This window comes from Anolis sagrei, chromosome 2 (genome assembly GCF_037176765.1).
Source record: "Anolis sagrei isolate rAnoSag1 chromosome 2, rAnoSag1.mat, whole genome shotgun sequence".
In the NCBI taxonomy this organism is placed as follows: Eukaryota; Metazoa; Chordata; class Lepidosauria; order Squamata; family Dactyloidae; genus Anolis; species Anolis sagrei.
In genome coordinates, this window is record NC_090022.1 from 61,387,405 (window position 1) to 61,395,253 (window position 7,849).

Below are 7,849 nucleotides of genomic sequence, written 5' to 3' on the forward strand. Positions count from 1 at the left end.
ATGTGGATATGTGTTGCGTAAAATGTGTATGGTTTGTGACAGAAAAGCACACCTCAAGTTCAGTGAACCTCCAAGGAACTCAGCCTTATAGTCCAGTGTCCTTGTTTTGTAATGAAATAGCATGCATGACCCTGAATTAGAAGGTAAGGTAAATGTCAGCTGTCAAGCATCAGTTTCTTTTCTTGATCTAACCAAGGTGGTTTGGCCCAGTTGCTGAGATATGAGAAGGAGAGTGGGTGTGCAACTGTTCTGAAGCTGTTGTTGCTTGCATGCTTTCCGTGGGTGTTTCTTAAACTGAGCTGAACTCTTAAGAAACAAAATGCTACACCTGTATCACAAGCTTAAAGTGGCAGGAAACTAGAGATCATCACTGATCTTTTTCCAGTTAGAAAACGGAAGCTAGAAGAGAAACCACAGCTAAGACAAATAGCTGCAAGAATCAAACATTACTTGGTTTGGTAAGTGAGCAACCATATTTTCAACTTAAAGGAAGTTAGTGCCCAAAATTCTATTTCATCCCCCCCCCCCCCTAAAAGTGGACATATTTCATCCCTTTAAGATGTTCTGTTCATCTGCACATTGGGAAACAGATATCTGACTGAGCTTCTGAATTTGACTTTGGATTCAGTCTTGAGATGATCTCCATAGCTTTCTAAATCTAATGGTTGTCTGAACTGTCAGAGTTGAATCTGAACTGACTCTTGTGTCTGGTACATATACCTCTTTTTTCTGCATATTGTAGGCCCATTGCAACTAGTTTTCTGACCAAAGATTGGCCATCACAGCCTGACCACTGACAGTTATGGAACATGTTGGTTCATTATTTAGCAAATTGCCCTTGAAAATATATAATAAACACTATTTGGTGCCTGTTAAATGTTCATTAATTAAGATATTTCTTGTGCCTTTTCTGTTTATTTTTTGGTAATTGTAGGCAGCCTCCCTCCCTTCCTTCTTCTAAACTACAGCCTAAATATTCATGTTCTTATTCATGTTGTTACATTATGCTGTATGATACATTAAGTGTTCTCACTTACAATGCAGCCTAGAAAGTGTGAAATCTGTAAGTGGAGTATGCTGCCTTAACCTTTTCACATGGTTTAATGTGAAAATCCAGTAGCTTCCAGTTACTTTTTATGTCAGTGCTATAGGAAGTCTGCTTTAGGCCTCAGAGTGAACTTTTAATGGAATTATCTGACAGGCTGAACCCTAAAATAAGCTCCAGACTATAGCATGGACATGAAAGCCATACAAAAAGTTTTTTTCTGTTCAAAATAATCGAGTCTGAATATTTCAGCTTGGTCCTCATCCTGAAAGGCTTTTAAAGAATTCTGTATTAGTGTTTGCTCATCGCACTGTCTTGACTTGTGAGAGACAGTCCCAATTTATCCTCTGGCATGTCACTTTTTCAGCCAGTTTCTAATGTCCCTCTTCTTCCCACTTCCTCCCTTTGTTCCCAGCTTACATCCATTGCCAGAACCTACGAAGTTCAAAGTGCAAAAGTGGTTTCAAGGTCAATTACCTGAGCAAGGGATTGAAGGAGGAGGGAAGGAGCGTCACCTTCCTTCTTGGCTCAGGCAAAAGCAAAGAGCTGCAGTCTCTCTAAATTGTCTGTTCCTAATCATAGAATCATAGAATCAAAGAGTTGGAAGAGACCTCATGGGCCATCCAGTGCAACCTCATTCTGCCAAGAAGCAGGAATATTGCATTTAAATCACCCCTGACAGATGGCCATCCAGCCTCTGCTTAAAAGCTTCCAAAGAAGGAACCTCCACCACACTCCGGGGCAGAGAGTTCAACTGCTGAACAGCTCTCACAGTCAGGAAATTCTTCCTCGTGTTCAGATGGAATCTCCTCTCTTGTAGTTTGAAGCCATTGTTCCGCATCCTAGTCTCCAAGGAAGCAGAAAAGAAGCTTGCTCCCTCCTCCCTGTGGCTTCCTCTCACATATTGATACATGGCTATTGTAGAGATGTGTTTATTATAAAGTGTTTATTATACTGTGTTTAAACTGTATTTATGTTTTACATTGGTTGCCATGGCCTAGCTGTGAGAGATAGGTTGCCATGGTGACAAGGCAGAAGAGGAGGTGGGCGGAGCTTAAGGAGAAAAAGGTTTGAAAGTGACAGTTAATTTTCAGTCAGGAGGATGAGACCCTGAGAGGAGGAGCAGAGTCAGAAAGGACTCTGGAAAAGTAGTTTAGTCAGGAGGATGAGACCCTGAGAGGAGGAGCAGAGTCAGATAGGACTCTGGAAAAGTAGTTTAGTCAGGAGGAAGAGACCCTGAGAAGAGGGCAGAGTCAGTTAGGGCTCTGTGGTGTGAAGCAGTGTAAATTCAGTTAGTTCTTAGTATTTGTGAATATTTCTTCAGCAAGGGAGCTGAAGGTGAAACCTCGTTAGATTGCTTGAGTTAAAAAGAATCTAACAGAGGGGGTTTTAGGATCGCCAGTAGTGGAAGACTGGAGATCAGTGGTTTGATCCGGTATAGGACAAACAGTGAGAATATTCACAACAAGGAACACTGAAATAATAAAGCACTTCACTGTAGAAGGAGTTTATAAGATTGTAACATCTAAAGCCTGAATGTATCTCAACCAAGCCATATTGTAACCATCAAGCATATGCCAAGCTCAACATCTCAATATTGCAACAATTACGCTTTGTTTAACAATAAACTTGTTCTCTTTGTATTTTAAACCTGCCTCCTCCATTGATTTTACGTTCGGTGCATTCCACTCTACTAAAGTTACCTCACAACGCAAATAGGGATAAACAGAGACTTTAAGACCAGCGTCTCTAAACATATTGGTGGCAGTTTAATTTAATAGCAATCTAGGAACTTTCTTACATTTTTGGTAATCCCATTTGGTGGGATTAACGACTTTACTTTTTATTGGTGGCATTGATACGTCTTTACAGCTATCATATCCCCTCTCAGCCTTCTCTTCTTCAGGCTAAGCATGCCCAGCTCCTTAAGCCGCTCCTCATAGGGCTTGTTCTCCAGACCCTTGATCATTTTAGTCGCCCTTCTCTGGACACATTCCAGCTTGTCAATATCTCTCTTGAATTGTGGTGCCCAGAATTGGACACAATATTCCAGGTGTGGTCTAACCAAAGCGGAATAGAGGGGTAGCATTACCTCCCTAGATCTAGACACTATGCTCCTATTGATGCAGGCCAAAATCCCATTGGCTTTTTTTGCCGCCACATCACATTGTTGGCTCATGTTTAACTTGTTGTCCACGAGGACTCCAAGATCTTTTTCACACAAACTGCTCTCGGGCCACGCGTCCCCCATTTTGTATCTTTGCATTTTGTTTGCCAAAGTGGAGTATCTTGCATTTGTCACTGTTGAACTTCATTTTGTTAGTTTTAGCCCATCTCTCTAATCTGTCAAGATCGTTTTGAGTCCTGCTCCTGTCCTCTGGAGTATTGGCTATCCCTCCCAATTTGGTGTCGTCTGCAAACTTGATGATCCTGCCTTCTAACCCTTCATCTAAGTAATTAATAAAGATGTTGAACAGGACCGGGCCCAGGACGGAACCCTGCGGCACTCCGCTCGTCACTTCTTTCCAAGATGAAGAGGAAGCATTGGTGAGCACCCTCTGGGTTCGTCCATTTAACCAATTACAGATCCACCTCACCGTAGTTTTGCCTAGCCCACATTGGACTAGTTTGTTTGCCAGAAAGTCATGGGGGACCTTGTCGAAGGCCTTACTGAAATCCAGGTATGCCACATCCATGGCATTCCCTGCATCTATCCAGCTTGTAACTCTATCGAAAAAAGAGATCAGATTAGTCTGGCATGACTTGTTTTTGATAAATCCATGTTGACTATTAGCGATGACTGCATTTGTTTCTAAGTGTTTGCAGACCGCTTCCTTAACAATCTTTTCCAGAATCTTGCCTGGTATCGACGTGAGGCTGACCGGACGGTAGTTGTTTGGGTCATCCTTTTTTCCCTTCTTGAAGATTGGGACCACATTGGCCCTCCTCCAATCTGCTGGAACTTCTCCCGTTCTCCAAGAACTCTCAAAGATTATTGCCAATGGTTCCGAAATGACTTCCTAAGTAATAACATTAACCCATCTTGACCAAACTCTGATTTTGCTTGGCTGGATCTGTCCTAGTTTTCATAACCTTTCTCTGCACTGGGATCTCACTATTTTCCTAATGACACTATAGTTTATCAACAGGTGTATTTACCATACGGCACAAATTATGTTAGTGGAATCAGGCCTGAACTATATGTTATACACTTAAGGTTCCAAACCAAAAACAAAAAGATTTGCTCACATCCCAAATTGATTGTGTGTGTGTGTGTGTGTGTAGCTTTAAGGGTGCAACATTAATAGCATTACTGGGACTGGGTTTAGGTTCACCTTGTTCTGACAGCTAAGGAGGAAAGGATATGATGTTCCTCTTGACAGCTTCTGTGCTTTTAAGATTAACAAGTACCCATGCTCTGTAATCTGATCAACTATAAGTCTGGAAAGCTGGGTGCAATGACGGTGAGTGTGATGACAGTAAGCAGCCCGACAGATTTTGTTATGTGCTGACATCATGGAAGATAGAGGAAGGCTGGCCAGATGGGGACGAGGACTTCTTTGACTGATCGCATGGGTGATCCCAACCAACCAGAAACCTGATAAAATCCATGAGGTCAAGCAATGCTAATTCAAGGCCATTCTCCCACAATTCTTCCTGAATGGGCAGTCTACCTTGCACTTACATTGATTCTTTATCAACTATTCATATCTTGAAAATATGACTCCACCCCAAAGCTCCAAAGAGCAAATCTTAATTTTGCTATTTTATATAATTCTTCTATGCTATTGTATATGATGAAACTTGAACATTCATAGGTTTTGGTATCCATTAGGACCATAACATCAAATCCCAGGGAATACTAAGCCCCTCTATTTTTAACAGCTTCTAGAACTCAAAACAACTTTTAAAAAATCAGTAATGGTTAAATTGTGTTCCTACACTCTTTATGAAAATCCTCAAAATGTGTCAAACCTGCGTGTACTTAAAGCTGATTTTGAATTCAGTAGGGTATGACTTCAAGCAGTATCTTATTCCCAAGCATACAATTTTTTGTGGCACTGCAACTGTACTATGTGCTGTATACTATACTACAGTACATCGTATTTTGTGGCACTACAATTATACTGTTGTAAAAGTTGAAAATAATCCTGTCTGACTTTGACATTTTTTTTGTCGTGTCAGGAGTGACTCCTGGTGTGAGAGAATTGGCCGTCTGCAAGGACGTTGCCCAGGGGACGCCTGGATGATTTGATGTTTTTATCATCCTTGTGGGAGGCTTCTCTCATGTCCCCGCATGAGGAGCTGGAGCTGATAGAGGGAGGTCATCCACCTCTCCCTGGATTCGAACCTGTGACCTGTCGGTCTTCAGTCCTGCCAGCATAGAGGTTTAACCCACTGTGCCACCGGGGGCTCTGACATAACATTAGCTAATGATTACCTATATCACTTTATACTTTGGAAATTCTTTGCCAGTTTTCTTATGACAAAAAGTCTCCTATTTCTTCAGATAAAGTGAGATTGGTAGCAAGAGCTGTCATGAACATTCTTGCTCAGGTCTTGCAGACTCAGAGCCATGGCTTCCTTGGTTGAGTTTCTCCACCTGTAACATGACCTCTCCTTTGCCTACTGCCTTCCATTTCCCTGGGCATCATCATCTTTTCTGGTGATCTGGCTGTCTCATAATATACCTAAAGTACAATAGCCTCAGGTTAGTCATTTGGCTTTGTTTTTTCTGATGACAGGAGATGGTAGTTATCTGAGACAGAAAGCAGTCTAGTAACCCCAGGTACTCTTATTTTGCTTTCTCTTGGCCTGTCTATCCTTTCATATTATGTATTAAAATGTTTTAATACTGTTTTTTCAAAGCAGGGTTGCACATCCTCGGACACAGCAAACAACCTGGCCTGAATCTTATTGGCGAATCCAAACTTGAATACATTTATTGACTCATTTGTTGTATGGTGAGTGAACACATGGGTCAATATTTTTAATTCAATGGGGTTACACTTTAGGATTCAGGCCTATAAAATACATTTAGTAACTTTTAGGAAGTAGCACTTTCCTATCTGCACACTTGGATGGCTATACTCTGAACATCTGCCATTGATTTCCTCTCCCTCTTTAATGTTGTTCCTTTCCTTCCAGCTGTGCATATTGGACCCTTACTTTCTGGCTAGTCTCTGTTCCAGCATTGGTATCACTGCTCTTTCCAGAGTCCACAGCTTTCTGCAATTTTGTTGTAAGAAAACAGGTAGAATGTGCTTGTATATTCTTCCCCCCAGGGGCCTACAGAAAGGTGGCCCTTCCCACCATTCCCTCAGTGGCTCTGTTGTTGCATTTATATATCATGAACGAAACTGATTTCAGGCTAGTTCTACATCAAGTTGAAATATGCCCTCTACCCATTCCTTTTAAAGAGTGTTTTCAAAATTCCTGATCTACATCCCTATTGTCAAAACACCGTCTTTAAAATATGACAGCAAGGAAGACAAGGAGCTAGCCTGTTATGAAGACTTTTTAATATACTAAAAGTTGGGAGTTTTGGTTTCAAATATTTGATAACCTCAAATATCTGTGTCTTTGCTGAAAACCTAATCTTATTCTAGAATCCAGCTTTGTTCTGTAGGGGCTAGATGTTGAAGATAATGAAATAACTGGATGTCTGTGATCGAAAAGGTGGCTTATTGGCACAGTTGGTAACAGGAGTAGCAACCTGGGCCATAACTCTTATTAGAGAAAGAAAATAAATCATTTTCTTATGCTTGTCATCTCTCCTAATTCATACACCAGCCCCACAGTGAGATGAAAATCCGAAGGCCAGCACAGGGGCGAGGGAGAGTATTGTATTGATACAGACAGTTACAGTCCACCAAAGGTATACTTTCTGAGTACGCTATAGGCAATTTTGTTTGGTACACTTCAACTGAAAAAACAACTATGCTAAGTGTACTCACAGTTTCTTAATGCTTATAACATAGATCATTCACATACAAAATAAATAAATACAGTACAAAAGTGCAACAATGTAAACGTACTGCATAAAAATAGCCTATAGATCTTGCATATTAAAATGAATACAATTACAATACAATTAAAACATATTAAGTATAAGTGAGAACACTAGAATTAGATTAGATAAAATTAGATTAGATAAGAATATCCTCAGTTAAATCAACTACAATATCAGCAATAAATCTTGCCCAAATTCGCATTGTTGTCAAGGTGAAGTGAAAAAAGTTGCAAGTTCTCATCGAATCAGTATCAAATATGTTTTCTGAAACATTATTGGAATGTATATAAAACAGAGTAGATGCCAGGAATTTGATTTTTGGTTCAGAATATAGTGATCAGGTGATCAAATAATGTGCCAACTCTTCCATTTCTAGAGCTCCACAAAATACACAGAGGACCAGAGGAACATGAACATATCTGCCATCGATCGTAGCTGTAGGCATATTTTTGAAGACGAAGGGCTGTAAAAGACTCCCAGAAATGTGAGCCCTCCAGGTAAATAGCCCTTTGATGGCCAAATTTAAAGAGTCTATACAATTTTGAGAAATTAGAGCTGTTCATGCTCTGTCTGCCCAGTTGTGCACCATGTTTCAAAATGTGTTCACAAAGCTTCTCTTTTGAATATAACCTTTGCTATCTTGGCCTCCAAACTATGCTGCTTGACAGCTGTTCAGAACATGACTTAGGGAATATTTTAAAATTCTCCAGTAATTAAAGAAAAGTAGCCATTCCATTTTCAGACAACAGCACCTTAAAGAGTCTGGGCAGTGAATTTGGCCTGGAATCATG

General features: G+C 40.5%; 1 long non-coding RNA gene across 1 annotated transcript; it reads left to right on the top strand.

The window, feature by feature from the left end:
• The first annotated feature begins 397 nt into the window (after nt 1-397).
• Nucleotides 398-7,547, top strand: LOC132766690 (uncharacterized). The gene is made up of 3 exons (XR_009630546.2): nt 398-458; nt 5,918-6,009; nt 7,435-7,547. It is a non-coding gene; the product is annotated as an uncharacterized lncRNA (long non-coding RNA).
• The last annotated feature ends 302 nt before the right edge of the window (nt 7,548-7,849 follow it).